The sequence below is a fragment of the Myotis davidii genome, unplaced genomic scaffold (assembly GCF_000327345.1).
Source record: "Myotis davidii unplaced genomic scaffold, ASM32734v1 scaffold684, whole genome shotgun sequence".
In the NCBI taxonomy this organism is placed as follows: domain Eukaryota; kingdom Metazoa; phylum Chordata; class Mammalia; order Chiroptera; family Vespertilionidae; genus Myotis; species Myotis davidii.
The window spans coordinates 1773602-1794692 of NW_006295564.1; the positions used below are offsets into that span (position 1 = coordinate 1773602).

A 21091-nucleotide genomic window follows, 5' to 3' on the forward strand; every position below is an offset into this window, starting at 1 on the left:
GCGCGCTGGGAGGGTGTCCGCGAAGGGACGACGCCCCACCCCATACCTGGAGCATTCCGGTGGCCACGCCCCACCAGATGCCCACAGAGGAGCACCAGCGACCCCCGAGCGGGCGGGGGGGGTGGGGGGGCGCCTCGCAGGCAGGGCCCCTCTCCACTTCGTACCCTGTTGCTTCCCAGGAGGGCAAATGTGAGGAGGGGGCAGGGGGTTTCCTTCGGGGCTGCGAGCCACACCCATTTCCCCCCTAGCCGACTTAGAGGGGGCGCTGAGGGGCGGTTGCCTTGGAAACCACAAGCGTCTTGAGAACGGCCTTTAGGCATAGCCCTGCCCCTTCTAAACGCAGATCAAGAATCTTGGGGTGCACGAAGCCGCGCCTGGGGGGGGGGGACTCTGGAGGGAGGCCCCCAACCCTGAGCCGGTGGCTCATCCTAAGTGGCTTCCTGCGGCCACAGCCACCAGACAGGCGTCCCGGAGGTATTTGTGGACGAGCACTGTTTTAGAAACGTGCGGGGTTTTCACTTCAGAGCCCAAATTCTCTGCCGCCCTTGAGCCGGGGAATGAGGGGAGGAGGATGGCTACTGACGACCCCTGGCGAGCAAGGCCGAGGCTTGCCCTCCTGTAGGAGCCGGTCCGCGCGGCTCTCTGGTTAATTCTATTGCTGAAAACTAGGGGTGGGGGGGGGATCAGTTCTGCGAAGGAGAACATTTTAGGGGCCAAATCATCCAAGCGTGCCGCGCAGATGGAACCGAGTATCCGGCCAATGGCTCGCGTCGGGGTCTAAGAGTGGTAGAGACTCAAGGATGGATCTTGCATCTCTCCCTTCTCCCGCATCCCACCCCGCCCGCCCGGAGCGGGGCGTGAGATTCCGGGACCAGACAGACAGACAGCGGCTCTCGGGGCAGACCGCAGGCAGAGGTCCCTTCCTGTCGGTTACCGGAGAGTGTTTAGCCCCGTGCCGGGAACAAAGCACAGTCCACCCGTCCGAGATTTCGTCGATTTTGGAATCTGTTGCCGGTTTGATGGGCACTCGGGTTCACAAAGCCTGGGGGCTGTTAAGAGAGGAGTCCCGGAGGCGGGGGTCGGGCCATCCCTGGCTCTGCGCCGGAGGATCTGGAGGGAGGGAGCGTCTGCGCCCGCGCTCAGCCGGCCCTGCGTCCCCAGCAGGCGAGGCTATTTTACGTCTCTGAAGACCCCACCTGGCTTCTGGCGCTCAGGAACCTGTAACTCCACACCCGGGTGCTTGGTCCGGGCTGGAGGGATGTTGGCACCTGGGACAGCGACTGCCAGACCTGCCCTTACAGCCACCTTGAGCTTAGTAGGCTCGGCAGGAAGGCTTTGAGTTTTATCTGATCCCAGTCTCTCCAAATGGCTCATCCTACAACAGAAAGAGAAATGCCTTTCCTCCCATCATTAATTAAGGTATTCTTTTACTTGTAAAATCTTTATTGTTGAAAGTATCACAAATGACCCCCTTTTTTCCCCCATTGACCCCTTCTACTCTGTACCCACCCCCCTCCCCAGGGTATTCTTTTATTTTTTATGATGCTGCTTACCTTTATCCATTCCCCATCTCCGAACCCTTCCTCTGAATGAATAAATAAATTAACCACACACACCCCTCCACTCCCAGCGCCCAGTCTGAGTGACTCTTGAAGCTAATCAGTTCCTTGACCGGTGTTTGCTTCTGTAACAGGTTTACTGCAGTAACCTGGCCTGACCCTTTGGGGTTAGCGTTTGGACAATTTGGGGAGGAGATTGTTGGCTTTGCTGCTGTTGTTGGTTTTGGATGAGTGACAGTCTATAACTGTCAGTCCCTAACCTGGTCTGCTTATGCCCATCATGGAAGGGCGTGGCTTTTAAGTGGCTTCTAGTATCAGGCACCAATCCCCTGAGAGGAACAAAAGAAATGGATTAGTCCCACAAATTGCAAGCAGAAAACACAGAATCCGTTTCCTTGAGGAAGGGTCAGATTTATTCCTTTTGGAAAGGGGCCCTTTTATTGAACATGCTCTTTGGCCCACATGCCCTCTGAGGTCAGTGCCAGCCTGCAGATGTAATAGGATTGTGGTGCCCTTTGTTTAGCCTGAAATTTTCTTCTGCGCCTTTAACATCAGTTTATGAAGCTCATTTGTTGAAAATTTTAGGAATAGTGTTTTATTCCACCTTCCCTCAGCATTTGTCTATTATTTGAGTGGCTCCCAGTTTTCTAAGTGAAATTGTGATAGTTTTCCAACTAGGCTGTGCCTTCTATTTAATTAGTATCTTCCTTACTCCCACTTTGCAAAAGAATTACTCGAAGGCAAATTAAAACACCTTTAGGGGCTTAATGCAGTGCTGGACATACAATAGATATTTTGGCCCATACTCATTCAACAAACAAATGGATAAAATGGGAAAATGCAGGTCAATAGATGGAGAAGAAAAAGCAGAGTGGGAGGTGAGTTTTATTCAGGGTCATGGCATCTGGATGGTTTGGGGACAGATCCAATCCAGTTTGTCCCTCACTCTGTATCCAAATGATACTCGAAAAGCTGCCTGTGCCGCTCTGTGCACCTTCACACCCTCCCTCTCCGCCTTCCCCGAACCTTCGGCCTCCTCGCTGCAGCACTTGCTGTTCATGGCCCCACAGCCGGGTCCTCTCTGGCCACTTCACCCCAGGGGAAGGAGGACCCTGCCCTGCCACCTTTGGAGCTGCAGGAGGTCGGGTGGGACAGAGGTGGGAAACCCCATTTGCCTCTGTTCCTTCTACTTCCTCCCCCCCACTTCTTCATCTTCCCACTTCAGAGACCCCCAACCCCTCCCTGAAACACCCACCTGATGACTCCTAACTTGCCACCCTAGGTGCTACCCTAGCGACTTGGAGCTGGCTTAGGCAGGGGGCACCTCAATTGGGGGGCTGCAGCAGGGAGACAAACCCTCTCACCTTGCAAAGGTGTTGCTGCCCAAGAATTATTTTCCTGTCTCCAGGTGCCATACTCCTGCCACCTCCTCCAGCCTCCTTTCCTGCACAGATGACCCCCATCTGAGGGTAGGAGGCAGTGTAAGGCCAGCCCAGGATGGTTTTTGAGCTGTGGGGGTTCTTTGATTAGGAAACATCCTTTAAGTATGCATCTAGACTCGGCAACCACAAAATGCAAACTTGAATGACTTCCAGGTGGATTATCTTAATATTTTTTCTTTGTTGCTATTTCAGCAGGCTCTGAGTGTGCCCCAATCAGGAGCACTATAGCATTAACCCCCAGAAGTGTTTTTTGTGCTTCAGCTACACAGGTAAATGTGTGGGTGCTTTGAGGGCAGATGGTGGTTTTTCCTGGATACCCAGTGCAGGGCAATGTCCTGCAAATGCAGAGAGACATTAGGTTTGGCCTAGTGGACTCAGAACAGACCTCCTGAGTGGAAATCATGGCTTCTTGCCTCACTGTGGGACCGAAGCCATGTTGTTTAGCCTTTGGGGCTTTTGGAGTTCTTCATTGTCTGTAACTTGGGGTTCAGTAGTACCTCTCCCAAGGGGGATGCAGTGCTTAGCCCAGGGCCTGGTACTTAGTAACTGCTCAGTAAATGGCCTTTTGGGCAGCCACCTCTGGATCAACACTGGTGATTGGATAAGTGTACAAAGGCGTCTACTGGCCCTAGTGATGGAATAAATTGTATCAGATAAATCCTTACACGGCATAGTGATCAGGATGGAAAAAGCGGGCCGCTGCCCAGCTCCCCTGGAACCAGGCATTGTTGTTTGGGTGGAAGTGGACCCCCCCAAAAATCGCACACGCCCATGTTTAAATGTACACACAGGACCTTGCCACAGGCGAGCAGAGTGACGTATCATCTGTTGTCCCTGCTTCTGTCCTCTTCCTTCCTGAAATCCGCTCCACGCCAGGAATAGACTGTGTACTCTCCACGCCAGCCAGAGCCGAACCGCCCTCCCTCCACCCTCCTGGGATTGGAGACCTGGTTCCGCATCTCAGGTTTAGAGATCTTACTAACTTACTCATTGACTACCAAGCGAGCACTGAGGGGGGCTGAGAAATAATGGAAATAACAGAAGGCAGTGGAGGAGAGATTTCTACAAATGAAATGTTTAGAGTGTTGAAGTCAGTAAACTGACAAACATGCTTCACAGTGGGCAGTTCAGAGTAAGTGGAAAATGTTAAATAAAGCAAACTCTAGCCCTAGGCAGTTTGGCTCAGTGGACGTCAGCTTGCGGACTGAAAGGTCCCGCATTCGATTCTGGTTAAGGGCACATACGTAGGTTGCAGGCTCGATCTCTGGCCCTGGTCAATGTGTTTCTCTCACATCAATGTTTCTCTCTCTGTCTCTCCCCCTCCCTTCCACTCTTTCTAAAAATCTATGGAAAAATATCCTTGGGTGAAGATTAACAACAATAAAAAAGCAAGAAAAGAAAGCAAACTCTACAGAGAACTTCAAGTATTTGATAAGTACAGTCATATCTGATTAATCAGGTTAGCTTAAGCAGCCTTCTTACCATGAAATGAAGACTGAGAGTCATAATACATCAGTTTTTAAAAAGTCATTAAAGCAGAAAATCATAAAAAGGATACATATATATTTCAAACATCTTACTTTAACTTAAACTGGATAAAAGAACATTTATCCCCTTGTCTTTTTTTAATTTAAATTCTTTGTTGTTTAAAGTATTGCCGAAACCGGTTTGGCTCAGTAGCTAGAGCGTCAGCCTGCGGACTGAGGGGTCCTGGGTTCGATTCCGGTCAAGGGCATGTACCTTGGTTGCAGGCACATCCCTAGTGGGAGATGTGCAGGAGGCAGCTGATCGATGTTTCTCTCTCATCGATGTTTCTAACTCTCTATCTCTCTTCCTTCCTCTCTGTAAAAAATCAATAAAATATATTTTTTTAAAAATTTAAAAAAATAAAGTATTATGTAAGTCTCCTTTTCCCCCCCATTGACCTCTCCCCATATCCCCCTGTTTTTTGATATAGGGCCAAGCCTTCTCTTGGTGTGTGGTCAGCTGGTTGAAATTCCGTGTGTGTGTGTGTGTGTGTGTGTGTGTGTGTGTGTGTGTTTTGCCTAAGACATACTCAGTGCATTGCATAGGACTGCCGACTTAACTTTCTTGGAAAAAGGAGTTACACTGAGGAGTAATCTAGAATCCCTCTAGAGTTTTACTATTATTTTATGGTTTTATCCCATTTGACAGTAAAAAAAAATAATGATTTTAAAAATTCATCTTTTGTTTAATACTTGTGTTTCATCAGCTTGCACCTTACTTAAATTATATGATCATTGTAACAACTATGATGGACCTAGTATCAGTTAGGAGACAGCCTAGTGTGAAGACCGCGTGGAGCCCTTTTCCTGTCTTCCAGGACTAGCACAGTACTTCGAATTCATTCACATAGAGTCCCAACTTAAGGGGCGTTGCAAAATTTCCACTGAAGACTCAAAATAAATTAGATTCCCTTAGAATATTAACTCCCCTAAGTAAAGGAATTTTAGGTCAAGGTCTAACACTTAAAAAAAAAACTGTTTAAGATCATTGAGTTAGAATTAATCTGAAGCCATTGATAATGATGTTTCATTCATGGCCCTTCTGTGATCTTGTCCACTCCACTGCCAAATCAGGCCTCAAAGAGAATAGGAACAGAATTATCTCTGGTTCCAGCTGTTAGTTTTCCTTGTGGCCTATGGCTGTTTCCTGGTTTCCCAGGAAGGCTGGGTGATGTTGTCTTGAGACCTAAGTCTGAAGTTGTGCTACAGAAAGTCCAGGGATATACTTTCATCCTTGTGTCCTCCTCCCCTGGACACCAGGGATACTAAAGGAGCCCTGGGTCCATAATCACCTGTCATGTGATGTACAGCCACGAAGGAGTGCTGGGAAGGAGGGAGCAACTCATGGAACCATGGAACCGTGGAACCGTGCCCCTCCCCCTGCATAAAGCTCAGCTCTTCCCCCTGAATTAGAACCGTTGTTCTAAATTTTGTGTCAACAGAATTGTCTTGGATCAAAGCCAATTCTGACATTATTTATAGGTCATTTCAGAGATGCTTATTTTTAATTGTTCTTAATTGGACAGTGACACCAAACCATGGTCTTACCTCACCCCTCTCACATGGCCTCCCCCTCAAAAAGAGGTTTATTTGATAATTACTCGTCTAAAGCCAAATGTTTGCCCTCGCCAGTTTGGCTCAGTGGATAAAGCATCAACCTGTGGACCGAAGGGTCCTGGGTTTGATTTTGGTCAAGGGCACGTATCTCGGTTGCAGGCTCCTCCCAGGCCCAGGTCCTGGTCCGGGTGTGTGCAGGAGGCAACTAATTGATGTGTTTCTCTCACATTGATATTTCTCTCTGTCTTTCCCTCTTCCATTCTCTCTAAAAATCGATGGAAAATATCCTCAGGTGAGGATTAACAAACAAACAAACAACAACAAAAAATAATAAAGCCAAATGCTTAAATGCCCAAGAGAAGGTTACAATTTAAAGAATCTCTTCGGTTTAAAATATATATGCGTATAAATATTACAATTATATATCATATATATTTATAAAAATATAAACATATTTATGTGTGAATATTCATTACCTCATATTTGTTGTATATCTGGATTTTTTATATTGGGTGGAGCTGAAAACTTGAACAGCTTTCAACTTCAGTATTGGTAATGCATCAGAACTTAAATCAACATGTAAATAAGCCAAGACAGGGTTATATATACAAATAAAACAGTAGTAGATAACCTGCTATGTTGGGGCACAGTAACAGTTGTGGTGTAGATTCATATTAACCTGTCCCTCTCAAAGCTGCCCACTGTGGAGCCTCACCAGAGTAGTTGTTTGAGAGAGTCACGAGCCCTTCTGCCACCCACTTTCTGTCTTGTCTTTTCCCAAATACCAGGGAAATGTTACCCTGGCCCCAACTTGCCACCAAGCAGATTCTGCCTGTGCCGTCATCATGAGGCCAGCTTAGAAACGAAGGATTTCACAGAACATCCCTAAATCCACTCGAATAATGGACTGATTACGCACAAACGCACCTGAACCTTCTTTAAACCTATGAAATCTTTTCCCTGGGGTTAATCCTGTGGGGATAGCATGCCTCCTGGGCGCCTCTCCACTGGGTTCACGTCTTCCTCCTCAGGCTCCGAAGCCCCTCCCTTCTTAGCAGACACAGGAAGGGATGGCTGCACTCTGTTCCCTGCAGAGTGCTAATAGAGATGGAATAAATTGACATAAATCCCCTTCAATGTCACTAAAGTGCTATAAATAATTATAAACCAGTGTTTGATCTCTGATGGGAAATACAGGGGAAATTTTTTTTTTTTTGACTGGTAGGATTCATGTTATAAGTTGGCAATCTGGGCCAAGTTAAAAAAAATTTTTTGTAGGATCTTATCATTTATTGCCAGCAAGACTGAATTCCAGAATTTGGACAACCCTTCATGTTGTGGGCTTCTGCTATCACCGCTGCTTGGGCTTGCCAATCCTTGAATTTAATTGCCACCTTACCTTCCTATTTACCAACTAAGAGGCTTGTGGCAGAGATTAAAATTTCCTGATGTAGTGTTGTATGTCAATTACACCTCAATAGAAACAAATTCTCCTATTAATGGGCAAAATATAAGATTTCCTGTGCCTCCATTTTTCCATTTGCAAAACAAGGATTATGCAATCTCCCTACCCCACCCCCCCTCCTCAGACTAGCCAATAATGTGGTCTCACGGGATAGTCACAGAACTGAAATAAAATAGTCTGAGAATTCCTTTGGGCTTCTCAGAAGACAATTGCCACACAGAGGGGTATGCCTCCTGGGGGCCACAGTCAGGTGCCTGATCTGAAGTCTCTCATGGCCCGAGTGGAGCCTGACGTCTGATATAGTGCAGCTGCCACCACCTCCCTCTCTTAGCACCAGCCAGATGGTGCCAACCGGGCCCCAAGGGTGAGCCCCTGTCAGCAGGGCCCAGGCCGGGGATGGATGAACAGACAGCCTGGTCCACCCTGTACTGGCCTGGTCTGTCCCCTTTTTTGGGAAAGGAGACCCAAAGCCAGGGTGCAGGACAGGGTCGAGGGTGCCCTCAATGTCACCTTAAGGGACAGCCAGCCCCTGCCGATGCCGACTTCTTCAGAAAGGGGCTGGGACTTCCTTGGCTGGCGTGAATTTCCTGGGAGCCTTTCTGTTTTCTCAGCAAGGGTGGGGGTTCAGTTTCCTCCTAATCAGACTGGGACTTGGTGAAGCATCTCATCTTCTAATTATGCCCAGGGGGCAGCCTCTTCCTGCCACTCAGTGTTTAGCACGTGACGGGAATCGATTAAGGCAAGGGTGATTAAATTAAAGGCCGGATTTGACTTTGATGGTATAATAAATACTCTGATGGCTGGTGGTGAGAGACAAGGTGAAGGCTCATTCATCGAACCGCTTGCACTTGGAATCTGAATTGAGCCGGAGCTGGGCTGCAGTCGCTCACCTCTGCCCTGTGCCTGGAGGGTACCTCATGAACATGGACGGTGGGAAGTGTTTCAGGGCATGTGGGTCGCCCCATCCTGACAACAGCTGCTCTACTCCTGGCTGCCTTGAGCAACATTCCTGGGTGTCTATGGGCCCCACATCATCAACCCCCACCCACCAACACCACCACCTTGTTATCCTACTCTCCCCAAAGCTGCCTCAATACACCCTTGTCCCTCCCACTGTGGTATTGAAACCTGCCATCTTCCCGTCCCCATGTGGCAGATCTTGGAGTCTCAAACTCTTCTTCTCTACCTATATCTTAGAACAGCTTTAACCATCAGTTCCTTCCTCCTAGACATCGCCCTTCCCTTTCCATCCTCGCCAGTTCTAAAAGGAACATGGGCCTCATTTTGTCACCCTCAATGATTATGGAAACAATAATGAATTGCTCCTAATTTCAATTCCAAAATTCACATCCAGTCCACTTTGCAGACCATTGCCAAATTGTTCGCCCCAGAGTGGCCCTGTCATGTGTCCTGCCCCGTCTAAGCCCTGTCCTTGACTGGGGGGTGTCTGCCCCTTGCTAAGTTAAGCAAAGATCCACCTTGCTCTGCCCACCAAGGTCCCCATGCCTGGGCTCAGACTCCCTGCCCAGTCAGTCCTAATGGTCCAGTCCCACGGCTGGCCAGCCTGCCTCTTGGCCCCTTCATAGACATCATGCTCTCTCTTCCCCGTCCCCTTTTTAAATCACCTTGACCTTCCTCAGTCTCTGTCCTGCCTAAAGCAGTTGTTACAGTCAACAAGATCTGGAGGCCTCTCCACTTTTCATCTCTCACCAGTCATCAGCACCGCAGGGGTTAAGGCTTAATTATTTTCCCTCTTGCCTTGAGTGCAGAGCTCCACTCCCCACTGGCTCTAGGTCCTTTGAGGGCAAGGCTGTGTCTTATATGGCTTTCCTGCTCCCGAGTGTCTTGCCTGTCACAGAGCTGGGCTCCTACGAAGCTCAAAATAACTACTCTCAATTCATGCATTCGGATGCTAATAAATCAAATAGGCTGATATCAGATGAGTTTTACCTGTTTAAATAAAGCAATCCCTCCACCTTCGAGTACATGGTTCTATTTCTTGCTCTATATGCTTGAAAATAATAAAAATCACATTTCCTTCAAAATAGTCTATAATTGTTGCTTTGCCCTACTTCAGAACAACTCACCGCCGCCCCCCCCCCCCCCCCAAAAAAAACCCCCCCCCCCCGTTGGTCCAAATTAGTTTTCCTGTATGAAGATGCTGATAATAATGGTAGTAGCAGTTGCATTTCTTTTACTAAAAACATGGTCTCATGTTACCCTCACTCCCCCACAGGCAGGGATTCTCATCCTCCTTGTGCAGAGGAGCAAACTGAGACCCAGAGCTGTCACAGCTGTGGAGGGAGCCAGCCGGCACCTCACTCAGCCCAGGACCTCGCCTTGCTGCCTGCGAGTCCTCAGAGCCTCCTCTCAGGCCCCACCCTCCACGCCAGTGCCAGCAGACAGACATATCCTAGTGCCAATGACCATGGGGGCCGTGCCCTCCAGCCCCTGTGAATGGGTCACATGTAACCTGAGCCTGGAGAAAGTATTTTAAACCGAAAGCTAGCCTCTAAACTGGGCCACTAAATTTGGTTCTGTCGCCGGTGACGACAGAACCAAATTTAGTGTCGTGGGCTGGTCCACACTTATCAAATCAGAGAAGCTCATTTTCTTCCAGCTCAGACAAAGCACGAGTAATGTCCACACCCCCTGCACCTCTATGAAGGGGTACGTGTGACTGACCAAGGCTGGGAAGTGTGGCCGAGAGGAGGCCAGTACACAAACTCAGGGATGACATTCAGGTTCCCAGGCAGTGTCCACAGGGAGAAATTTCATTCAAAGAGGATGGTTTCCTTGGGCCAGGCAGACAGAGTAAGCACCTGCTGTTAGGGAAAAGGGTTACAGCTAAGAGGGTGGGGGCTGAGCCTGTATCACCCAGCCTCCTGGGTTACTGCCTCACCTCCCCCCACAACCCGCCCTTACTCAACAGTCCACTTTATTTCCCTCCTGTCTGCACCAGCACGGGCCACACTGTGGGACCAGGAAAATGGGGAGTGGTGGTGAAGAGAGACAGGAAGGGCAGACCTGGCTAAGTAACACATCTTGTAGTACAAGTCATTTTTCCGTAATTAAAAGCTAAAATGGTTGCTATAATTTAGAGATAATAAATTAATTGGGTTTCTCTCTAAGCTACTAGTTTTAAAGCAAATTCATTAAAATGTTCTGCTTTCACATTACGAACACCCATTATGTTGTGTTTAATTTCCACAGTTTGTCTGATCCCACTTTTGGGGGCTTCCCCAGGGAACCTGGCTCCCCAACACATTTATCAGTTGGGCGATGTTTTATTCACCTGTGTATTCTCAGTGCCTGGCACAGCACATGGCACAGAATACACATTCAGTAATTGTTTGGTGAATGCATGAATGGATGAGTGGATTCAATACTGATTAAAAATTAAGGACTTTCCTAAAGAGACCTGGGAACAGAAAGGGAAACAGGTACATTGTATACTTGCTCATCCTTCTACTTTCTTGGAGGGTGGACAGTTACAGGTCTGCGTTTGGAGTGCTAATCATGGAAATACATGCACTATTTGCCATAACCTTTTTTTTAAATATATATGTTATTGATTTTTTTACAGAGAGGAAGGGAGAGAGAGAGTTAGAAACATCGATGAGAGAGAAACATTGATCAGCTGCCTCCTGCACATCCCCTACTGGGGATGTGCCTGCAACTCAGGTACATGCCCTTGACTGGAATCGAACCCGGGACCCTTCAGTCCGCAGGCCGATGCTCTATCCACTGAGCCAAACCGGTCAGGGCTGCCATAACCTTTTAAACAAGTTAAATCTTCAGTCTAATCCAAGCCTTTAGATTCTGAAAACCAGAATGACACTATGTACCATGAGCCCTACTTCAAAGACAAAAGACCTTGGCCCGGCCAGTGTGACTCAGTGGTTGAGCATCAAACTCTGAACCAGGAGGTTGCAGTTTGATTCCCAGTCAGGGCACATGCCTGGGTTGCAGGCTTGATCCCCAGTGCAGGGCATGCAGGAGGCAGCCGATCAATGATTCTTTCTCACCATTGATGTTTCTATCCCTCTCTCCCTCTCCCTTCCTCTCTGAAATCAATAAAAAATATATTTTTTAAAAAGAAAATAACAAGACCTTGATGAGCAGGGTTGGGTCTGTGGTCTGGTCCCCACGCTCATATCAGGAAGGATGGTGAGCAGTTGAAGGCAAACCACTTATGTCCCCATCAGCTCAGCCTAGAGAGGGCTGTCAGATGTAGCAAATTAAAACACAGGATGCCAATCGATGTGTCTCTCCCACATCGATGCTTCTCTCTCTTCCCTCTCCCACCCCCTTCCTCCCTTCCACTGTCTCTAAAAACAAATCAATGAAAAAAAATATCCTCAGGTGAGGACTAACAAAAAACATACAAACAAGCAAACAAACAAAAAAGCATGGGATGCCTAGTTAAATGTGGATTTCAGATGAGCAACAGATATTTTTTAGTGCAAGTGTATTAGTGCTACCTAATGTTCCCCAAAGATATCAGATATCAAAGATAAGCCCAGAACCTGTGCATGTGACCTTATTTGGGGAAAATTCTTTGCCAATGTGATTAAATCAAGGACTTTCAGATGGAGATTGTCCTGTATGATCTGGATGGATCCTAAATGCAATCACCTGTGTCCTTAGGGGAGCAAGGCAGAGAGATAAAAACACAGAAGAGGTGTCCTCATAAAAAGAGGAAATCTGGAGGTGGACACACACACAGGAAGAACACCACATGAAGATAAAGGCAGAGATCAGGGTGATGCTGCCATAAGCCAAGGACACCACAGATTGCCAGCAAACTGCTAGAACTAGGCAAGAGGCATGGAACGGCTTCTCTCTCACGGCCCTAAGGAGGAAAGCAACCCTGCTGACAATTTGATCTTGGACTCTAGCCTCCAGAACCGTGAGACAATAAATGTCCATTGTGTGAGCCACCAGAAATCCTATATAATAAAAGGCTAATATGCAAATCAACTGAACAACGGAACAACCAGTCGCTATGATGCCCACTGAGCACCAGGGGGCAGATGCTCAACGCAGGAGCTGCCCCCTGTTAGTCAGCATGCTCCCACAGAGGGAGCGCTGCTCAGCCAGAAGCTGGGCTCACGGCTGGTGAGTGCAGCAGCGGTGGCAGGAGCCTCTCCCACCTCTGCAGCAGCGCTAAGGATGTCTGACTGATGGCTTAGGGGAGCCAAGGGCATCCCCAAGGGCTCCTGGACTGCGAGAGGGTGCAGGCTGGGCTGAGGGACCCCCACCCCGAGTGCACGAATTTCATGCACTGGGCCTCTAATAATAAGTAAAAGTAGAAGCACAGCAGAGAAGATGATGTGAGGACAGAGACAGATGGACATCGGTGAGAAATAGATGCTGACAACCACCAGAAGCCGGAAGAGACAAGCACAGGATTTTCTCCTAGAGCTTCCAGAGAGGGTGCAGCCCTGCCAACACCTTGATTTTGGCCCAGTAATTCTGATTTCAGACTTCTGGTCTCCAGAACTATGAGAAAATAAATATCTGTTGTCCTAAGCCACTCAGTTTGTGGTAATTTATTACAGCAGCCACAGGAAACTAATACAATAAGTATGAGCCATGCCATCTTTGGGACATACTTAACTAAAAAAAAATTATTTGTTGTTTATCTCAAATTCAAATTTAACTGGACATCCTGTATTTTTTCTGGCCACCCTACTTCCCAGGGCCAAAGAAAGGGCTTTTGAAATGCGCAAGAAAGCTGGTGTTGGCTGTCAGAAAGTAGCCTTCTGTAAGCTAGGAGTCTTTGTAAGCACAGCCAACTGAACCAATTTGAACTTTAATAACTACCCTCTGAACAAAAAGGGGGGCAATTAGACAGGTGTTAATGATTTATTCTTTCAACAGTCATTTGAGCACTTCCTATGAAACAAGCTCTGGGTAAGAGTGGAGGGGTTAGGCATGAATCTGGTACATCTAGGCTGAGCCACAAGCCATGCCAGATAAAGCACGTGACATACTGCCCTTCACAGAGCTCAAGTGGTTCTGCGGTGCATTTCCGATACCTGAGCTGCCCCTGGGAATCTCGCACCCTTTCATTGTGGGATGGTGGGGCCCACGCCGCCGAGCAGCCTGGTCATTCCTGGTCGCTGAATGCGAGGACTTTGCAGCAGACCTGAAATGGAGTGAGAGGGAGATGTGGCAGAATGTGCTGGCTCTGGATTCCCAGGAAGTAGATGCAAAATGTCTCTCTCATTCCTATCAAATGACACTCTGCAATGAGTGGGACAAAGAGGCAAATGTTAAAGACAAGCATGGCCCCTTTTCCCCTGCAGAAAGGGCTGTCCAGCCCAGGCCGGGACACCAGTCTTTCTGCGGAGGGTTCCTCTCACTTGGGGCTCCGTGAAACCTGGACAGTCCCTGGACCCTCAGACTTTCCATGAGGCTCACGAATGTGCAGTGTTAGAGCTTTAAGGGGACTTGGGTCACCCAGAACAGACAGGGGGGTCCTAAGACAGCCCAGAATTGTTCCAGATACTTTACCAAAATACCCATTCCTGGGAAAAGAGAAAAACAGGTAGTTTACAGGGGAAAAGGGGGTAGGGAGTGGCTAAACATGAAAAGACACTTAACCTCACGCATAATTGAAGGACTGCTGATAAAACCAGTGAGAGGCCACTGTTGGTAAATCAGATGGCACAGGTCCAGACGGGTAATAAGGTTACAGCTGGGCTAGGGGGGTAGGGGCAGGAGACAGCATTTTTATTCTATACTATTATCTACTTAATTTTTTTTTACCATGTATATATTGCCTTTGGGAAATAAAAATAAATTCATATATATGCTCAGGCCCCAGCTCACTTGAAAAGGATTGAAATATCTGGAAGAAAGTTCTTTCAAAGTCTCCCCAGGTGATGCAGGTGTGCCTGTCACCCCCTAGTGAGAAGCTGTGACCTGGCCTCACCCTCTCATTTCACAGAGGAACCACAGGGCTGTTGCTAGGCCTTTGTGGGCCAGCCTGGGCACTTCACCACCTTAGACAAAGGAAAAGTCCAGGTGAGCTGCAGGAATAGAACTCACAGGAGCTCACACACACGGTGTGTGGAGCATAAACACAGTACGTAATGGAGTGAGTACAGGGCAACTTTGGGAGTGCTCCCGTGGAAGTAGAAGGGGATGGGGTAAGAGACCAAGGGAAGAAAAGCTTCTATGATTTTTTAAAAATATTTTTTATTGATTTTAGAGAGAGGAAGGCAGAGGGAGGGAGAGATAGAAACATCAATGATGCAAGAGAATCATTGACTGGCTGCCTCCTGCACGCCCCACACTGGGGGTTTGAGCCTGCAACCTGGGCATGCGCCCGGACTGGGAATTGAACCGTGACCTCCTGGTTCACAGGTCAACGCTCAACCACTGAACCACACTGACCAGGTGCTCTGTGTTATTTAGTGTCTGACCCTTGTCGGGCTTTGTGACAACCCTGACTAGCCCCATGAGCCACCCTGGTCCCCAGAGTGCCTGATAACCTGCATTCCAAGTGAGAACCCCATGGGCAACTTCCCTGAAGCCAGGCGAGGTGACGATTTTAATGCCCAATTCTTTCATATAAAAAACAACGTCGACAGTAGTTTTTCTCTTAGAGCCTTCACACAAATGACTTCATTTCATCCTCCAGCCACTCCAGGCCAGGGGGTGGCACTTCCTGTTTGGAAGGGGAAGACAGAGAAGCTACCGTTCCAGAATCTGGGGCCCTCCGCAGTGGGGACAGGGGTGAGGCGCTTTCTGGTACCACACCTGTCTCTTCTGGGGTAACTTCCATGGTGCAGATCCCACACCCTGCTCCACAGGCCTTTCCAGAGCGCCTGCAGAATCCCCCACAGGCCTTCAAGGACGAAGAGCACAGCCCCAAAACCCTGCTCTATGGGACACTACCCACACCCAGAAGCAACAAGACACTTCTAGTCTTCCCTTTCAGATACAGGAGGTTCCAGCCAATCCTCCAAGGGCCTTGGCTCAGTTTCAGTTATTGGGCTGTCCCGTGGGCGCCCTCCAGAGGGGCTCGCAGGCACAGCATGGCAAGAGTGTAGGCTTCCTGACCCATGGCCTGAGTGTCTTCACTGTTCCTTCGTCAAGGGCCACTCTGCTTGGCCTGTAGGACCCAGAACTCCCAGAACCATGGATGTGGAAGAACCCCCAGAGGCCAACCTGGTCCCACCCCATCCCAAACCTCCTCTTCTGCCTTCCTTACAGAGTCACCCCAACTTCTTTGTGATGGCCAGCCTCAGCCTCAGCAACCCTCTAACAAGGGGGCTGGGAGGGAAGAGAAAGGTGGGACCAGTAGAGAAAGATGTAAGTGTTGGGAACAGCCCCCAAACATGTGACATCCTTAGAATGAGTCACCCACTTTCCCTTCAACCGCCTTTTCTCCTCTAGGAAGGACACCCCCCACCCCCTCTCCTCACACCTCCCCTGCTTTCTGAGGTTATACTGAGAAGAATCCACAGAGGTGCCAGCACAAGGTGTTAATGTGAACAGATGCCAGAGCCACTTGAGGAAAGAGGTAACAGCCCAGAGAGGTAAAGTGACCTCCCCAGAGTCACACAGCAAGTTCATGGCAAAGCTGGGCCAGCACAGGTCTCCTCCTCCACACTCAGACCCCCTCCTGGGACCACTTTCTCTTCATTTCTTGGGATCTCACATACTGGTCCTTCCTGGCAGGCCTCCCTTCAGTGGCTGGAGGGGGACCTCAGACCCACCTGGCAAGGGGCCAACATGAGGTGGAGGGAAGGAATCCAGAGCACGGGTTGGGGAGAGCCTGGCCTTAGCAGGTCCCTAAGAGCTGCCAGGAGAGGTGCACAGAGCACACTCTGGCCAGAACAGAACAGTGCTGACATGGGTCATCCGAGCCAAGCACTTTGACCTCTGGGGGTGTGGGCATTTGCTTCTTCCTTCCTAAAACTCCCAAATCTCAGTAACGACAGAAATCAAATGAAATGGTCAAATCACATTGGTTATGTTTCCAGCATTCCCTCCCCCTCTTCCACCACTCAGAAAGCTCGCTTAGCTTTTCTTTTTCCCATCTGTTTCTGTCCTCTCCTCTCCTGACTCCTTCCTGTCAGCATTTAGGAGGTTTAAGTGATTCCCCTCTTTAAAGCAAAATACGTGCCCTCTCTGGTCAGCCACCTTAGTTCTCTCCTCCTCTTCCCAGCCTGATGTGTTGCTGTTGTTTTTTTTAATAGAGTTGTAATTATTTCAGAGCAGAAGGGAGATGGAGAGAGAGATAGAAACATCAATGATGAGAGAGAATCATTGATTGGCTGCCTCCTGCATGCCCCACACTAAGGATGGAGCACACCACCCGGCATGTGCCCAGACCAGGAATCGAACCGTGACCTCCTGGTTCAGAGGTCGATGCTCAAGCCAAGCTGGCCAGGCCTGATGAGTATTAAAATGTTGTCAACACTTTTGCAACCTCTGTTTTCTTCCAACATGCCCACCCTCCTCAGCTGAATTCAGGCTGGATTCAGCTCCTTGTCTTTCTACTATAACAACTTGTATTGGTCAGCAAGGTCAGGTTTATGCTGCAGTAACAAACAAGTCTGAAATGCCAGTGGCTTCATACATCTGGCACCACAGCTTCTCTTTTTCTTTTTTCTGTTTTTTTTCTTTTTTACAGCTTCTCTAATCTTCCCGCCTTAAGGGTCATTTTAGAGTTCCTTGAAAGCCCTCTGGCTTGGGGCCTTTGTATATGCTGTCCCCTCTGTGTGGAATGTTCTTTACTACCCCCTCCCTTTCACCTTGCTAACTTTATTCATCCTTCAAGCATCCCTTCCTCAGGGAAGTTTTCTCCAATCCCAGACTATATAAGTCCCCGTCTCACACTCCTATGATCCACTGTCCTCTCCTTGTGACACTTGTCTCACTTGTCAACTGTGTCCCTCACTAGGTGCATTCACAAGGGCAAGGAAACTGAGGCTCATGGTGTTTAAGTCACTTGCCCAAGACCACACAGCCAGTAAAATTGCAGAATCATAATTTGAATGCAGATTTCAACTCCAAAGCCTGTGTTCTTTCTCCTATCCGTGGTTAATTTTTAAATTTCTGTGATTAAACTGTTCCTCTATCCGTGATACTGGCTTCCCGTCCATAGAAAAGGGGGAATACTGTTCGCATTTTCTAGCACAGGCTCATTCCAAATTTGTTTAATTTTGCTTTGTCACGGTTGCCCAGATCCCCGACCAGAGGACTGGGAAGTAGGTCAAGGCTGCAGGGACCACACACTCTGGCTGCTGTGAGAGCTTGCCTCTGGTTTCCACGATGGGCAGGGGCCAGATCCTGCCAGGAGGGCCACCCTCTGCCAGTCCTGCAAGGATTTCTCATCCTTGGCCCTGAGAAGTCATCATGAACCTTCACATCACTGAGCTTTCTATTCTAAAGTGCATTGTCATGGTGGCTGCTGTGTGAGGTGGTAGATGGGGAAAGGATCACTGGGCATCAACAGGGACATTGCTAGTCTGGGGAAAAACTCATCTTCATTCTTTTACAGTTTTGAGGATGATTGAAGCTAATTGATCATTGAAGGGGTTGGCTCGCATGCCACTTTACAGGACAGTGGGTGGCACCAAGCCATTTAACACCAGTCACTTCACAATCCCCTTCTTATGTGACAAAATTATTTTCAGAAATAATCATGAAATGAAATGGTCATAATAATGGGCGGACAAGAAACACGGATAATAAAATGTTTCTTTTCTTAAACTCTAGACATACAATTACACCATAATATTTTTTAAAAAAATAAAAGTAAATATTTTAGTACAAAAAAGAAAAAAGCACAACTACCTACTAAATAATTTTTACATCTACTGAGTTTTGATCCATTGGTTGCAGCCTGATATAATATTTTATGTAAATCATTGCTCAGTCACTAATAGGTGAATTTTAATAAAAGTGAGACACCTGCAAAGGTTGCCTATAATTTAGCAACTACTAAGTTATACCACTGATGTACTGCTTTATTTTCTTGCTTAATTCTTTCGTTTTAAACACTATCCTATATAATAAAAGGCTAATATGCAAATTGTCCCCTTGGGAGTTCGACCCACCAGGAGTTCAACCACTTGCTATGACATGCACTAACCACAAGGGGGCGGCTCAGAATGAAGGCCCTGATGGGCCCTGATTGCTGGCCAGGCCTAGGGACCCTACCGTACACGAATTTTGTGCACTGAGCCTCTAGTAACAATATAAGAAGAATAAGCTTCCATTTTCAAAATATTATTCAAACTCAGTAACATATATCTTGTTTAAGTAGAAATTGTACTTACCAAGCAAAAATATTACACTTTGCAGTTCACACAGGGTCACCGTTTGAAATTTTAAACACAAAAACACCAAGTGGCCACCCTGAGCCCAAGGCCTTTTCTGAGTTTTTCCCTTTTAAAAGGACCTGTGCTCCTACCAGCTACTTAACAACCCGGGTTAATAATTGGGAAAAGCAAAGGGACCTCTTCTGGTTAGATAATTATGCATGTTTTTGTCCTCCTCTGGCTGGAAAAAATGTAAGCATAACTGTGGAGGTGACTGCCCATAGTTACAGCTTCCAGGGGAGGTCTCTCTGGGGAAGGCTGCTGCACCCGAGATCCCATCACCAAAATTTGAAAACTGACCGTGGTGGGTTTGCAGACTTCGACAGCTAATTGTGTGCTGAGAATTGTCCCTCAAAGGAGGCCTTGCCATTCCCTCAGGAGACAGGGCATCTCCTCTTGGGAGTTGTGATGCTATTCCCTCCCTCAGTCCCCCACCTCAACTGTTCCCCTCCTTCCCTTCCCACCCCCCTCATTCATCTCACAAGGCTTTATGCTGCTGCAGCCTTTTCTAATGAGAGCGTTCTGGCCAGGCCTCTTTGCAGCTCAATTATGTAACCTGCCACTGCTTCTGGTCCAAGGATCACCCTGGAAAGGTGGTCAGAAGTGGGCATAAAGCCAGATCCTGTCTAATTATGGCCCCCACCCCCTCGGAACTAGTGGGTGGTGCAGGAATTTGGACTCTACCCCAGCGCCAAACCTGCAAGATGCATGCTCTTTATTCTTTGTTAATTTCCAGCAAGCAGGATTGTCACAGAGAGAGCCTGCAGAGAGAGCCTGTTGGCTGCCCTGGCTACTTAGAGAGCTGTTCCCCTGATGTGGGCTCGAGGCTTTTAGCTGGCACCTGGCCTTACATCTCTCTGACATGGGCTCCTCCAACATGTCTGGTCTCTCAACCATCACCCCTTTAACCAATGATGACCCTTTGGTCTGATAATGACCCTGTCACAGACCCCTCTCTTTGTCCCTACAAGCCTGCCCTCCCGTTAAGTCTTAGCTAAGGCCCCCAGAGCCTTCTCCAGTCTTCTTAACCCCATCTCCTTTCAGCGGCTGCAGCCTCTGACTCTAGCGCCTGTTCTATACTGAGCTCTCGGAATCATAGACTCTTGGGGCAGGAGCCAATCTGTTTTCTCTCTTCTGACCTATTGCCTTGAAGTGTATTTAGGTCTTTGTCTCCCCTCCCAAACCAGACCCCAAGAGGGCAGGGAGCCCATCTTCCATCCCTTTGTCTAGCCTGAAGCCCATGCACATGGTAGGCAGCATTCCACAAATGGAGTTAACCATGGGTCCTTTGCTCTGAAATCATTCAGTATTTGTGTGTATCTCCCTGGTCAGACCAAATAGATCCATGGGCAGTGGCCACATCTGCTCCATTTTCTGGGTCCCTGGTGGGGCTGGTATATGCCTTCCTCATAATCTGCTCAATGACCTGGTCCCTGAGGTCTCCCCAGTTGCTCAGTCAGGGCTGGGCCAGTGTGACAGCTCTGTCATGTTTATATCATCCTCTCCTGGCCCGCTCTCCTGTCCACAGGTATCCTGGGACCACCGGAGGGTATATATGCACATGCATGGGCAAGGTACACACACACACACACACACACAGCCCCTGAGCACAGCATCAATAATGCATGTTGTGCACAGAAAGCTGCTATGAACTGTATTTATCACCCAGCTGACATCTCTGATCAGCTCCCAAACCTATCTCCAAGTGTGTGGTGATTGGTGAGCCTCTCACTTAGGAGCCCACTTCTCACTCTCTGTCTGTTAATAATAGATGCTGCCTACAGCCTCAGCTTGGCAGCTTTGACTTAAACGTGATCTTCACTGAAGAGGCTAATGGATGGGTCTGAATTTGTGCCTTCGAAGCACAAAGCATTGCTCTTAATTAACCAGATTCTCTCTATTGGTTGGGAAAGGCCCTCCCTCCACGGCATCATTAACTACCCACCTCTGGACAGCCCCCAGAGCCAGCTCCTGCTTCAGGCTAATCCAGGGTGTGTTCCTGCACGCCCGTGCGAGAACCACGTGAGCCACCTGAGCACACAGGGAACTGGGGTAGCCCACACAAGAGAACAGGCTAGCTGTCGCATCGAAACAGACCATGAGCTCTGAGCTTGGGAAGTGTCAGTGATTAATGTTGTCGCATCTCTTCCATCCCACCACAGCCCGCCCCTGCCCCTGCCGTACACCCTCACTG

The 21091-nt window shown here is 48.4% G+C and overlaps 1 protein-coding gene and 1 pseudogene across 12 annotated transcripts in view; both read left to right on the plus strand.

Moving 5' to 3' along the window:
- The window catches only part of MAPT (microtubule associated protein tau), a 79998-nt gene that overhangs the window by 2062 nt on the left and 56845 nt on the right, over positions 1-21091 (plus strand). The window contains exon 2 of one of the 12 annotated variants that reach the window (XM_015568141.1): positions 15962-16088. The exons of the other annotated variants lie outside the window; for them this stretch is intronic. The gene's annotated coding sequence lies outside the window, so the exon portion shown is untranslated. The remainder of the gene's footprint in view (positions 1-15961; positions 16089-21091) is intronic. 12 annotated transcript variants of the gene reach the window in all.
- Positions 12681-21091, plus strand: part of LOC102757550 — a 24928-nt pseudogene continuing 16517 nt past the window's right edge.